The sequence below is a fragment of the Schistocerca piceifrons genome, chromosome 1 (genome assembly GCF_021461385.2).
Source record: "Schistocerca piceifrons isolate TAMUIC-IGC-003096 chromosome 1, iqSchPice1.1, whole genome shotgun sequence".
In the NCBI taxonomy this organism is placed as follows: domain Eukaryota; kingdom Metazoa; phylum Arthropoda; class Insecta; order Orthoptera; family Acrididae; genus Schistocerca; species Schistocerca piceifrons.
Genome location: NC_060138.1, coordinates 205,572,045 through 205,587,544, shown reverse-complemented (window position 1 = coordinate 205,587,544; position 15,500 = coordinate 205,572,045). Strand labels below are relative to the sequence as shown.

Sequence of the window (15,500 nt, the reverse complement as noted above, 5' to 3'; positions counted from 1 at the left end):
ATTCTAATTTTTTGGAAACTCTGCTCAAAAATAATGCTGTAATCGAGGATCATACCATTACGAGTAGTCAGCGTTAAAGCGTGAAGAGGCCGGAGTGGCCGTGCGGTTCTAGGCACTACAGTCTGGAACCGCGTGTCCGCAACGGTCGCAGGTTCGAATCCTGCCTCGGGCATGGATGTGTGTGATGTCCTTAGGTTAGTTAGGTTTAAGTAGTTCTAAGTTCTGGGGGACTGATGACCACAGATGTTGAGTCCCAGAGCCATTTGAACCATTTTTGAAAGCGTGAAGACTGAGGTTGAATAACTCCTATTTTTCCTGTCAGTTTGTTCGTTTTCAAAAGCTACAAGTTGATACAGGCGTGTTATGTACAGACAGCCAACAGACCAGCTACTTTCTATTTTTATTGTAAGCTATGTATGAAATGTTATGTTTTAAGTTTTCTCCTTATGTGATGTCGCAGATTCATTGGGGCTCCCCCCGTACGCGATCTTTTAAAGCAAATGGGGCATTGTGCTTCATTGGTACCGCACTTCCTAAAATGCTTCCAGACCAGGGATGGTGCTATTCTGTAATACAACTAATGCTTGCCGACAACGGCGAGAAACTACCATATAGATCAGATGGAGCAGTTTCGCACACTGCGTGTTCATGCGTACCATCCAACAGGCCACGCCACATGGTAACATGTACAATATTGCCTCAGTAGGACAGTACTAACTTTCATGACCTGTGATTGTTACTCGTTTTTGTCGGCATTGTTAATAATATAGCGCTTATCGCTTTTCCCACTTTCTATAATAACGCAATATTTCAAACCAGTGGTAATTTTACGAAGAAAAAGCCGGCCGCTGTGGCCGAGCGGTTCTGAGCGCTTCAGTCCGGAACCGCGCGCCTGCTAGGGTCGCAGGTTCGAATCCTGCCTCGGGCATGGATGTGTGTGGTGTCTTTAGGTTAGTTAGGTTTACGTAGTTCTAAGTCTAGGGGACTGATGCCCTCTGGGGGACTGATGACTGTTAAGTCCCATGGTGCTTAGAGCCATTTGAACCATTTGAACGAACAAATAACTTTTGTTAAATGTTTATTTAAAAATTAAAAGTTGTAGCTCTTCTTCTATGGTTACTTGATATTTCGGTTTCTGTGCCCGATTATTAGTACAAAATAAAAATAAAAACACATGTTACAACCGGGACCAAACAAAAACCGAGAAATAACCGGTCATTCAGAACTGAAATACCTGTATCGATTTTGTCCGGCCGGTTTTTCCTATCCCTACTCCATACAATACTGCTCTCCAAACAAATAGCTCCAGAAAAGAGTTCCTAACCAAATGGTTCTGAGCACTATAGGACTTAACTTCTAAGGTCATCAGTCCCCTCGAGCTTAGAACTACTTAACCGTAACTAACCTAAGGACATCACACACTTCCATGCCCGAGGCAGGATTCGAACCTGCGACCGTAGCGGTCAGATGTTAAGTCACATAGTGTTCAGAGCCATTTGAACCATTTTTTGTTAACAATCTGAAGATAATTACTGGCTGGTCGTAACTGGTTCTAGCATTGTGAAGTGCTTATGTCATTGTCTAGTAAAAAACATAAGAAATTAAAGAACATAATAGATTTCTGCTCCACGAACAGTATATTTTTCAGAATTGCAATATCACCACGACATCTCAAACTGTTTATTTCTTGTCCCGGAACTTCAGTTCCCTTCGAACGTTTCATCTTCGTGTCCTTTTGTGTTCTATATACCGGGTGATCAAGAAGTCAGTATAAATTTGAAAACTGAATAAATCACGGAATAATGTAGATAGAGAGGGTAGATAGAGAGGTACAAATTGACACGCATGCTTGGAATGACATGGGGTTTTATTAGAACCAAAAAAATACAAACGTTCAAAAAATGTCAGACAAATGGCGCTTCATCTGATGAGAAAAAGCAATAATTAGCATAACAAAGTAAGACAAAGCAAAGCTGACGTTCTTTACAGGAAATGCTCAATATGTCCACCATCATTCCTCAACAATAGCTGTTGTGAACAGCACTGTAAAGCATGTTCGGAGTTATGGTGAGGCATTGGCGTCGGATGTTGTCTTTCGGCATCGCTAGAGATGTCGGTCGATCACGATACACTTCCGACTTCAGGTAATCCCAAAGCCAATAATCGCACGGACTGAGGTCTGGGGACCTGGGAGGCCAAGCATGACGAAAGTGGCGGCTGAGCACACGATCATCACCAAACGACGCACGCAAGAGATCTTTCACGCATCTAGCAATAAGGGGTGGAGCGCCATCCTGCATAAACATCGTACGTTCCAGCAGGTGTTTACAGGTGTTTATCAGTCAGGCTGGGGATGATGGATTTCTGTAAAATATCGGCGTACCTCTCACCCGTCACTGTAGCAGTTTTGCTGTCCAGCGCCATCTGTCGCACATTTTGTGAACTTTATTTTTTTTCGTTCTAATAAAACCCCATGTCATTCCAGGCATGTGTGTCAATTTTTACCTCTCTATGTACATTATTCCGTGGTTTATTAAGTATTCAAATTTATACTGAGTTTTTGATCACCCGGTACAGACCGAACAACAGTGGGGACAGACTGCAGGCCTTCTCTCGTTCTTCTCACAAGGGAACCTCCCCATCGCACCCCCCTCAGATTTAGTTATATGTTGGCACAGTGGATAGGCCTTGAAAAACTGAACACAGATCAATCGAGAAAACAGGAAGAAGTTGTGTGGAACTATGAAAAAAATAAGCAAAATATACAAACAGTGTAGTGCAAGAGGAACATAGGCAACATCAAGGATAATGTGAGCTCAGGAGCGCCGTGGTCCCGTGGTTAACGTGAGCAGCTGCGGAACGAAAGGTCCTTGGTTCAAATCCTCCCACGAGTGAAAAGTTTACCTTCTTTATTTTCGCAAAGTTATGATCTGTCCGTTCGTTCATTGACGTCTCTGTTCACTGTAATAAGTTTAGTATCTGTGTTTTGCGATCGCACCGCAAAACCGTGCGATTAGTGATTATCACATTCACAAGAAAACCTAAATCGGGCAAGGTAGAAGAATCTTTTTACCCATTCGCCAAGTGTATAAGTTAGGTGGGTCGACAACATATTCCCGTCATGTAACGCACATGCCGTCACCAGCGTCGTGGAGAATATATCAGGCGTGCTTTCCTGTGGAGGAATCGGTTGACCTATGAACTTGCTATCAAATGCTTTCGGTTCTCATTAGAGGGGCACGTCCTTTCGTCTACAAATCGCACGGTTTTGCGGTGCAGTCGCAAAACACAGACACTAAACTTGTTACAGCGAACAGAGACGTCAGTGAACGAACGGACAGATCATAACTTTGCGAAAATAAAAAAAGTAAACTTTTCACTCGAGGGAAGACTTGAACCAAGGACCTCTCCTCCCGGAGCTGCTCACGCTAACCACGGGACCACAGCGCTCCTGAGCTCAGACTATCATTGATGTTGCATATGTTGCGCATGGACTACTCAGTTTGTATATTTTGCTTATTTTTTTCATAGTTCCACACAACTTCTTCCTGTTTTCTCGATTGATCTGTGTTCAGTTTTTCAAGGCCTATGCACTGTGCCAACGTATAACTAAATCTGAGGGGGGTGCGATGGGGAGGTTCCCTTGTCAGCTATTTCTTTCCCTTCACGTCCTTCGGTATTTTATCCTTGCTGTCTTCAGAATTTCAAAGAGTACAGCTTTGTTTACAACAACAACAGCTGTTGCAGCTCTATATGACTGGTGGTGATTTGGACATTGGAGAACACGAATGCTATTTTTTTTTTACTTTACATTGAAGATTTTAAACTAAATTCTGTGACGACAAGAAGCAGCCTGGAGCACACTTTTGTCCGAATAATATGCCCGGGCACTTGACAAACATGACAATACGTAAACAGTGGGGACGTCTCTGCGGTGGAAAAAGGCTAGGGGAAAACAATGCGTCACGGTTTGTTTGTTGTAAATCCCATACGCGGGACGAGGGCTCTCGGCTGTTGACATGTTTTGGCCGGGCGGGCTCTTTGTTCTACACGCATGAGAGCTTCGGTTACAATTAGGGGAGCGATGCGTACACGCGGCCGCGGCGCACAATAACGCGGTCGTTCCGCCGCGGGCAGTGCTCGGCGGCTCGCTGGCTGGCTCTGGTAGCTGCGAGCGACCGCCGGATGACCTTTCACCCTGACCCCCGCGGGTGGCGCCCGAGCCGCGGCCGACCCTGCTGCTACTCCGCGAAACACGCGCCGGACGTCTTAAATCGCGCAAGTCCGACACAATAGGGCCGTTTTCGAGTGCTTACTGCGGCAGACTTAATTAGGAATGGGCAGTATTTCAAGTTATTGCTACTCGCTGGCTAAGCAGCCCGTGTGGTACGAATGGGAAAAAACCGACCGATTAAAACAGACACCGCTATTTTAGTTCTGAATAATCGGTATTTTTCGGTCTCGGTCATAACAAATGTCTTTATTTCTTTACTAGTAACCGGAGTATCAACTACTCAAGCAGCAGTACTAATGTTGATGGTGTTGGGACAGCAACCAGCCACAAATTTACTTTGTTACTTTATTCAAAGGGTACCGTTACCGGTTTCGAATCGTTAGGATTCATCTTCAGACAGTTTACAAGCTTTCTGTTGTGTACATAGTTCCGCGTAGTCAGCGCGTACACAACTTGCCCACTAGAGCGCGCCCCGCTAAGCACAACAGCGCAGGCGCAGCGCTCGTCCGTCTCCGCACTACGAGATGGCACTACCATAGAGACGGACCAAATTCTGCTTCTGCAGATCCGCGTATTAATATGTATCACAGCTAATGAGATTGCTGCTAACGTAGAACCTTTTCTCCTCGCAGATCACACTTGCGCAGTGATACATGAACGCGCGAGGTATTATAACGAGTGTATAGACCTCCGATTAGTCAGTCTCCACCAGTCTGTACCAGTCTACATTTGTCGGTACCAGTCTATAGTCCAAGTTTGAGTCTGCGCCTAATAAGATTACAATATTCCTGTACATAGCCATGAAGATAAATGTATAGACACTTTTGTCAAGTATCAGAGATATATGTGAGAATAAGATTAACATACCAATACCAAAGGAACTTCAGATTGTCAATTGTAAATAGCATCCAGAACCAAGTTAAGTAATTTTTATGCTTGTTATTATTTTAATAAATGTGTGTGAAAATTAATCAAGTTCTGTTTAAAATTGGTCACCGTCAATCTGCTACTCTAAGCGTGCAAGTGGCATTTCTATCGTCTGACCTAACGGCAGAAGATAAACACGCCACGATAAGAGCACCAGACATATTGCTGACACTCGCCTACTTCGTTAGAGCGACAAGTCAAATAATCTGATGGTGTGTGTACTGAAGGTCTTACAGTACGCAGACCACACTTTCTTTATAACATGTGGTGTGTTTTTTACAGATTAATTGTCCTACTATGTAAATAATACATAATTATAAGCACGACACACACACATATGGTTGCGTTACAGATTTTCGCTGCTACTCCGCGAAACACGCGCCGGACGTCTTAAATCGCGCAAGTCCGACATAAGACGGCCGTTTTCGAGTGCTTACTGCGCCAGACTTAATTAGGGATGGGCAGTATTTCAAGTTATTGTGACTCGCTGGCTAAGCCGCCCGTGTGGTTCGAACGGGAAAAAACCGACCGGTTAAAACCGATACCGGTATTTTAGTTCTGAATAATCTGTATTTCTCGGTCTCGGTTATAACAAATATCTTTATTTCTTTACTAGTAACCGGAGTATCAACTAGTCAAGCAGCAGTACTAATGTTGATGGTGTTGGGACAGCAACCAGCCACAAATTTACTTTCAGTTACTTTATTCAGAGGGTACCGTTACCGGTTCCGAATCGTTAGGATTCATCTTCAGACGGTTTACGCGCTTCCCATAACATGTGGTACACATATAAGTTTTGAAAATATTATTATAAACAAATAATGAGTTGTCACTCCGTTTTTTATTTCACATTTCACGAAATCTGGCAACCCTAGCAGGAATAGCTCTGAATAGGTCGGATAAACACAGTGCAAGCAGTCTCTTTAGTAAATTCGTTATATCTTGTAAGTGTGCTGGTATAGTGCAATTGTTTTTGATCTTCTGATGACTTTTGTAGGTTACACTGTAAACGACTGTGTCATCTCCGAACGACACAGGCTGGATCTGTCTTCTAAGTTATTACTATACGTGAAGAACTGCGGAACTCTTGTAAAACTTCTTTGGGAAACGTCATGTATCGCCTCGGTTTCAGTAGATCACTTCCCGTCAGTTATTAAGAACTGTGACATTTCTGGCAGGAAATCAGGAGTCTAACCACATAGCTGAGAAGATACTCCACAGGCACCAATTTTATTCGAAGCTTCTTGTGAGAAACTGTACCAAAACTTCTGGAAATGTACTAATATGGAATCAGCTTCACATCCTCTGTAGATAGCACTCATTATTTCTTGTGAATAAAGAGCCAGTTGTGTTTCACACGAACGACTTTTCTTGACCCCGTTCTGGTTATGTGCCAAGTATTTCATAATATAGGAACACAGCAGATGTTCCACAGTATGTGTCAAGAAAAATTATAAGTGGAAATATGTCAAGGAAAACATGGCATTCCTCATTAGAATTGCAGAAAATAATTTTAGTCTTACAATTCTTATAACATCTGAAGTAAAACCTTATCGTCAGTAGGAAAATAACTCAGTCATGTGGTTAATGGGAGAATTTGTATTCTATTTCATCAATAAACAAGGTACGAATGACCAAGAGGATTTTATTGTCTATGTGATTGCCGAGTCCACGGAAAGTGCAAGATTTTCGAACGAAAAAGAAATATGTCTAAATATGTTATAGTAACTGATTAATAAGACGAGATAAAGACTTGGAGCCTCGGGTAAGGAACAGAACATTTTTAAATTCTTAAAGAAATTGTACCTTGAATTTTAAATTACAGAGTTAATCAGACTTACTAAACTACCTGCCGGATTAAAACTGCGTGCCGCACCGGGACGCGAACGTGAATTTCCCGTTCTTCACGAGCGGTCACCTTAACCACTTCGGCTGCCTGAGCACGCTTCCAGGACCGACCCAAACATCCATAAGTTCTAATATCTACTCCCCATGCAGCTAACACACAGATCATATGATTCTCAGATAGGAAAAAATGGTTCAAATGGCTCTGAGCACTATGGGACTTAATTGCTGAGGTCATTAGTCCCCTAGAACTTAGAACTAATTAAACCTAACTAACCTAAGGACATCACAAACATCCATGCCCGAGGCAGGATTCGAACCTGCGACCGTAGCGGTCTTGCGGTTCCAGACTGCAGCGCCATTAACCGCACGGCCACTTCGGCCGGCTCAGATAGGAAGAGGCATTGTTTTCCTCGTCGGTTTGCCTTGCTTTGACATGAAATATAACAGTGCAGTGACTGTATTTTACAGTGTCTATATAGTTCAATACAATATTGCTTCGGACATGCATGCAATTCAGGCGGAAAGGGTAACCCGGGCAACGACCATACGTCGCTTTCGTCGCCTTCGAAGCAGTTTGAAAAAATTTCTGTAACATATAACATGCTGGAATACATTAACTTTCGTAGTTTTTGTTTTGTATTCCGTTATTTCAAACGACCAGCAACTATTGTGGAAGAAAAGGTGGCCCATTCGTAATATGCCGCACTACAAAGCCAAAGGGTCTCGGGCTCAAATCTCGGGCAGTCCTAGGATTTTTATCAGACACTTATCACTTCTTTCACAACTGGCAACGTTATTTAGCGCGGAAAACGCCGAGCTGCGCCGTAATTTGGAGTCCAGGTTAAAACGTAAGTCCAACTATTACGAACTGGTGAAGTCAGTACTATGTTCGAATTAAGTCAAAGACATACCGTCTCGTGTGCCATCATGCATAGTAAAACACTGTGACGTTCAAACCAACCTTTGGTTTGGTTAGAGATTGACTTTTTAAAATTATATTAACACTGTTACTAAGTCATACCTGTTCCCCATATAATAAGTTCCCCACTAGAAGTATAAGGGGCATCAAATGAAAACGAGACATACGGGAAAAAAGTAAGTAAACCGTTCATTACTTCATGAGTATTCACCAGAAGTGATAATATATTTACCCCTCTGTGAGTCAAGACGGTCAATGCCTTTGTGGGGAAATATCTGCTGTTGCCTGCGGAACCATGATTGTACCTGCATGTGCACCTCTTCGTCCGAAACAAGTCGACGGCTCCAAATGTCAATCTTCAGGACTCCAAAAAAATGGAAATCGCGTGGGAAGAGATCGCGATGTGTAAGGGCTTCCCAGCGAAACTTATTCAGGCTGCTCCAAACAACCTTGGCAACATGTGGACCCGCCATCTCGATAAGATTGTTTCGACTACGCTGCAGAAGTTTCGCTTGGAAGCTCTTGCACATCCTCCACCCAGTCGCAATCTCTTCCCACGCGATTTCCATATTTTTTGAGCTCAGAAGAAAGACCTTCGTGATCGTCCTCGGACGAGGATGTGTACGCCTAGGTACAGCTATGGTCCCGTAGGCGACCTCAAACTTCTTTCCATGACGGCATTGGCCATCTTGTCTCACAGGGGGTAAATACATTATTTCATTTGACTACCCCTTATATAAAAATAGGTTATGATTCACATACAAGAAAGGAAATTTTCACTATTCACCTCGATTCTGGATTGCAACGAAAGAACTATCCAGTTTTTTACGTTGATTGTCTGCTTGCTGTTAAAATTTTAAACAAATCCGTACGATTCGTTGCCTGTCGCTGTAAAAGGCAGCCATAGAGTTCCGTTCTGTCCCGCAACCTACTCACTTTACGCTCAGATATCTCCTTGCGGTAGGGTTGTTACTCTCCCGCTTCAAATGTATTCGTCACCCCCCTCTCTCCCCATCTCCCTCCCCCCGTATTGTGTTGACACGGGCTTCCAGTGACGTCTTACGCTTTCGTCAGATGAAGAAAAGATTGTGTGACAGACATTTCCTGAATAACGGAAAGGTGGGTTTGACGTGCAACGTTCCATCAACAGCCAAAATGCAGAGTCCCACATTCGAGGTCTCTGACAGGTCATCTGCGTTGGGAAAACTGTGTCGCATCGAAGAGTAAGTAAGTAGAGAATGGCGACCACCGTCACTAAGTCTCGCGGCCTGAGCTTAATTTTAGGGTTGCGTCCATCAGTCGGTAAAAGCGGAACCCTTATAGCATCACTTTGTTGTCCGTCTGTCTGTCTCTCCGACTGCTAAAAATCCTTATTCTCAGGAACGGGCAGTCGTATCAAGATGAAATTTATGTGTTATACTGATGTCTATAGTCCCTTTACTGTATAAAGAATTGAAACTACTACATCGCTGTATACAAACGACACGGCCATTTACCTCACATAATTGATACTCTCAGACTCATTCGTCAAAACCAATAGTGTGTTTCCCGTGCCTCCACAGTGACGAAATTTGGCAAGAAGTAAGATCTCGCAGTACAAGTAAATGAAAAAAATCCGAAAACTGTTCATCTGTAATTATATAACAGGAAAAAAATATTTCTTTTGTCATTTTTTATCCGACGTCAAACTTGAAATTAAAACAATCAGTAGTTCTGCATTCGGGCTGACTGGGTAGAAGTGGTAAAAGTCAAATATCGGACAGGGAATGGCTTTATTGCTCAAATGTCGTGTTTCGGAATTTATCCAACATCAGATATCAAGATCCGAATGAAACTTGTGTGGAATATGGGATGCAAATAAACGCAGCAAAAACAAAGAGTATTGTCATCAGTACAAGACGCAGACTGTCCAATATTAAAATAGGACAATCTTCCATTAGCCAGTAAGTGCATTTAAATATCTTGGAAGCACAATAACTGAAGACTTGAGATGTCACCAGGAGGTGAAAACTGGAATTGCCATAGCGAAGGAGGCATTCAACAGAAAGAGGAGACTCCTATGTGGCAAAGAGACTCTTATGTGGCACATTAGATAAAGGTCTAAGGAAAAGGCTTGGCAAATGTTTTGTCTGGAGTGTGGCACTATATGGGGCAGAAACATGGACGCTGAGACGAGAGGATGAAAAAAGGTTAGAAGCATTTGAGATGTGGGAGTGGAGGAGAATGGAGAGAATAAGCTGGATGGAAAGAGTGAGTAATGAAAGAGTATTGGAAAGGGTTGGTGAGAGAAGATGTCTGCTGGAGGTTATAAGAGAAAGGAAAAAGAACTGGTTGGGACATTCATTGAGAAGGGAGTGCTTGCTAGCAGATGCTTTGGAATCATTGGTTTGTGGGAGAAGGCTAAGAGGAAGAAGGAGATACAAGATGATAGACGAGATAAAGGGAGGAGGAAATTATGCAGACCTGAAGAGGATGGCAGAAGACCAGACAGCCTGGAGAACTACCATGTGAAAACCTGCCGTTTGGCAGAACACTGATGATGATGTGATGTCCAGCAGCCATTGCTGCACATAGATATGGCAAATTAGTCTGAGAATATTTGTTTCACATAAAAGTTGAAAAGCCATATCCACGTGCTATCGCTCCTGGATATCAGATGATGGAGAAATTCCTATCGCGTCATATGGGCAATAAAGTTATTCCTTGTCTGGTGTTTGGCTTTTACCGTTGCGATCCAGTCAGACTGACTGGAGAACTACTCATTATTGTAACAATGGTCGCCTGACTCCAGCGTGACTTCATCTCGCATTTATATTATTGAAATTAAAATATTCTCGAAAATTTTGTAAACACTGGGACTGATTTCTTGCCAGTATCAATTTCAATAACAGGCAAAAATGGTCGAGATTCGCGATTTACGCAATGGATCAACTGTTTACGCACTGACCAGCCAAAACATTATGGTCGCTGCACACCGCGATTTTGGATGCCGTCTGGTGACGTTGCGAGCACGTGACGCGCTATAAAAAGTGTGTAAGCGCAGCAGAGACGAATGGGGATCACCCTAGCTTAGATATGGGCTTTGCAAATGGGGAAGAGAGAAACAACTTTGTCTAAGGACAGATTCTTGTGAACGAGTATCTCCAAGACGGCGAAGCTGGTCGAATGTTCACGCCCTTTCGTCATGAGCATCTTCGGAAAGACGCAGGACAGTGAAACTACCACGAAACACTAAATGGTTCGACGTCCACGACTCTTCACAGAAAGTAGGGTTCAGAGGCTTGTCTGCTCTGTAAAGTAGGAATAACGGCGATCTGTGTCATGTCTGCCGAAAGAGCTTAATGCTCGTGCACGCAGAAGTGTTTCGGAGCACACCGTTCATCGTACATTGTTGAACATGGAGCTTTGCAGCAGACCACCCTGAGGTGTTCACATGTTGAGCCAACGGCATCGTCTATTACGATTGCAGTGGCCACGGGACCATCGGGATTCGACCTCGATCATGGAAACATGTCGGCCCTTTGAGTGAATTACATTTTTGCTACATTAGGTCGATGTTCATCTCTGCAAAGGCCGTCATCGAGGTGAAAAGCGTCTCGAAAACTGCAGCGCGAGAAGGACGCAGGCTGGTGAGAGCAGTATTATGCTATGGGAAACTTTCTCCCGCTTTTGCATAGGGCCTGTGGTATTAATCGAAGAAACGCTGACAGCTGAGAACCACCTGGATCCCTTAATGCTTGATGTCTTCCCCGACGCCAGCAGTATAATTGTCTGTGCGGAACCGTGCCACGGTGATTTGAGGAGTATTATAGTGAACTCACGTTGATTTCCCGCCGACCAGACTCGCCTGATATAAATCCTATGGGACCCATCCGGGTCGCTATCGGATGCAATCACCTCGTACGCAGATCTGCGACCCGTTACTTACGCGCATTACATGATCTGTGCGTAGACATCTAATGCCGCATACCTCCACAAACCTACCAACAAAGTGTCGGTTCCGTGATACGCAGAATCAGTTATGTACGAGGGGCGTTTGAAAAGTCCGTGCAAAACTACATACGTGTTTGGGGTAAACCTTTTTCATTTTTCGATATAGTCTCCTTTTATACTTATACACTTCGTCCAACGCTGTTCTATTTTGTTGATCCATTCCGAATAATAGAAATTGTCCAAGTCTGCAAAATAGCTATTAGTTGCTGCAATCACCTCCTCATTTGAATAAAATCTTTGTCCCGCCAGCAATTTCTTCAAATTGGGGAACAAATAGTAGTCTGAGGGAGCCAAGTCTGGAAAATAGGGGGGATGTGAAACGAGTTGGAATCCCATTTCCATAAGTTTTGCGACCAGAACTGCTGAGGTGTGTGCTGGTGCATTGTCGTGATGGAGAAGAACCTTTTAGCGGTCCAATCGCCGGCGTTTTTCTTGCAGCTCGGTTTTCAAACGGTCCAATAACGATGAATAATATGCACTTGTCATAGTTTTACCCTTTTCCAGATAGTCGATGAGGATTATCCCTTCCGAATCCCAAAAGACAGTCGCCATAACCTTTCCGGACGAAGTAATGGTCTTCGTCTTTTTTGGTGCTGAAACTCCCTTGGTAACCCATTGTTTAGATTGTTGTTTGGTCTCAGGAGTATAGTAATGTATTCATGTTTCATCCACAGTGACGAAACGACGCTTAAAGTCCTGCGGATTCTTCCTGAACAGCTGCAAACCATCCTTGAAACACTTCGCACGATTCCGTTTTTGGTCAAGCGTGAGCAATCGCGGAAGCCATCTTGCAGACAGTTATCTCATGTCCAAATGTTTATGCAAAATATTATGTACCCATTTAATTATGCACACCCACAGCAGAAGCAATCTCATGCACCTTAACTCTTCTGTCATCCATCGCCATATCATGGATTTTATTAATGATTTCTGAAGTCGTAACCTCCACTTGCCGTCCAGAACATTCAGCATCACTTGTGCCCATATGCCCACTACGAACATTTTGAAACCACTTATAAAGTGTTCTAATCGAAGGTGCAGAGTCACCGTAATGTTTATCAATTTTCTCTTTAGTCTTCTGAGGCGTTTTGCCTTTCATAATCCAATGTTTAATCACCACACAAAATTCATTTTCGTCCATTTTTTGACAATCACTCGACTTCCTTGATTCACACGAATACCAAACACAAAGAAATGGACCTATATGGCCTTCGACCATAGATACTAGTAGATTGGTCTTGGTGTGCAGAAGCTATAGGGCTGGTGTGGCTCCAACATAAACCACGTGACTGTTGGCAAAACGTGGCGGGATTTCAAATCAGCGGTCTGCCATACTATGTTTGTATCGTATTTTACACACATTTCTCAATTGACTGCCAAACGCTTCCAACAAAAATTACTTTTTTATTTGTGAAAAACTATGTCAGAACTACATTTGACCTGGATTTGTTCACAGTACCATTTATAAAATGTAACAAATACATCGAACGCCCCTCTGGTGGTCAGCGGGACGAAATTACTATAAACTATCAAAGTAAAATGTCGTTAAAATTCTTTTAAACAGTAAGAGTGGGCTCGTGTCAAAACTTTACATATTGAATTCGCCACGTTTTGAGCTCTAGCCACTTATAAAAGAAAATGGGATGTGGGAATTATGTCAAATATAGGTGGCAACATTGTCTACTTTAGGAGCAGGTCCATTTTAGAGTATCAATTTTAGGTGCACTTCAAAGGTTCAGTGTCTACTATTTTTACAAAAGTTTGAACTGTCAGTTTAAAAAAAAAGATAATTTAGATGAAAGGTGAGACTTTGAAGTTACAGAAAATAATTTTGGAGCCTACATTTCTTTAATAGTATTAGAAGGTAGAAAAAAATTCTCTTCATGTGTCGACTATAGGTGCTCTTACCTTATTATAATCTCACTTGTATATACAGAAAGGCGCGTATGTGCAGATGGCTTAAAGTTTTTCCGTTTCAGAGCCTGTATCCAAAGCTGCCTTCGGTTTTCATCCTTAGTGAACCTATGAGTAGGAACGAGAAACAGTTATACTTGCTTCTGTAACCGAATTATCACAGATACTTTCCAAAATGTAATATGAGTCTGACTTTACAGGCATGACTTGGAAAACCTTAATTTACGTGATACTCTATTTCAACATATAAAAGTCACTTCAGCAGATTTCAATAAACGCATCTGCACTATCACAGAAAAACACGTGAAATGTAATGCCATTTCCCCCGACAAAACGCTGAATACAGCCATAAGCGCAACACGAAACAATCATGTTTTGCCAACATTCACGTGACTTTAGCCCAGAGATGCTGGAGCCACGAAAATGACGTCAGGGCCGGTCTATTATATTTATGGTCGAAGAATATGTATGAAACTGGTGTGTGTTCTTTCCACACATGCTACTAACTAAACATGACATGGATACGCGCCGGTGGTGCCATCTCTCGGACTTTGCTCGGACTTTTCAAACGCCGCTCGTATTTCGTTCCAAAGATGGACAAACGTGCTATTAAGGAGGTGGTCATAATGTTTTGGCTCATCAGTGTACATAATTAAGTTTGAATGGAAGCCGCAGTGCACCAGTCCTACTTGCCCCGAGAAAATTTTTCCACGGTGATGATTACAGATCTACGAGTAGCCACTGTGCACTGGGAGAGGGTGTGGTAGACTGCAGATTTTCCGAGACCAGACCGAGCCACACGTGTCGAGTTTTTAAGACGGACCAGAGAGCCGGAGCGGCCGCGGTTGCCTGGACGCATCTGGCGCGGCTGGGTCCGCCACCACGACTGTTCTGGCCGTAATTAAAACGGCCCGGCCTCGCCCCCTCCCACCAGCCTCTATCGGATCCCCATTAGGCGCGCCTGATATCCACTTAGGCCTGCGGGCTGCACGCCGCACGTGTCCCGTATCCGTTTCCGCTCCCAGCTTTTGTCCCGCTGTGTGCCGTCTCTGACCTCTTCCGCGCCCCGGGCGCGGACATGCGCGCTGATGCGCAATTCATTTCACACGCTCACCACTCAGCTATTTGATTTTCTGGCGTAGAAAACGCCGCTCCATTCCTCCTTAAAATACACTACTGGCCATTAAAATTGCTACACCACGAAGGTGACGTGCTACAGACGCGAAATTTAACCGACGGAAGAAGATGCTGGGATGTGCAAATGATTAGCTTTTCAGAGCATTCACACAAGGTTGGGGCCGGTGGCGACACCTACAACGTGCTGACATGAGGAAAGTTTCCAACAGATTTCTCATACACAAACAGCAGTTGACCGGCGTTGCCTGGTGAAACGTTGTTGTGATGCCTCGTGTAAGGAGGAGAAATGCGTTCCATCACGTTTCCGACTTTGATAAAGGTCGGATTGTAGCCTATCGCGATTGCGGTTTATCGTATCGCGACATTGCTGCTCACGTTTGTCGAGATCCAATGACTGTTAGCAGAATAGGGAATCGGTGGGTTCAGGAGGGTAATACGGAACGCCGTGCTGGATCCCAACGGCCTCCTATCACTAGCAGTCGAGATGACAGGCATCTTATCCGCATGGCTGTAACGGATCGTGCAGCC

General features: G+C 43.7%; 1 protein-coding gene across 1 annotated transcript in view; it reads left to right on the top strand.

Annotated features, from left to right (window-relative positions):
- LOC124800205 (zinc finger protein 541-like) overlaps positions 1–15,500 on the top strand; it is a 280,290-nt gene that overhangs the window by 71,107 nt on the left and 193,683 nt on the right. The window lies entirely within an intron of this gene.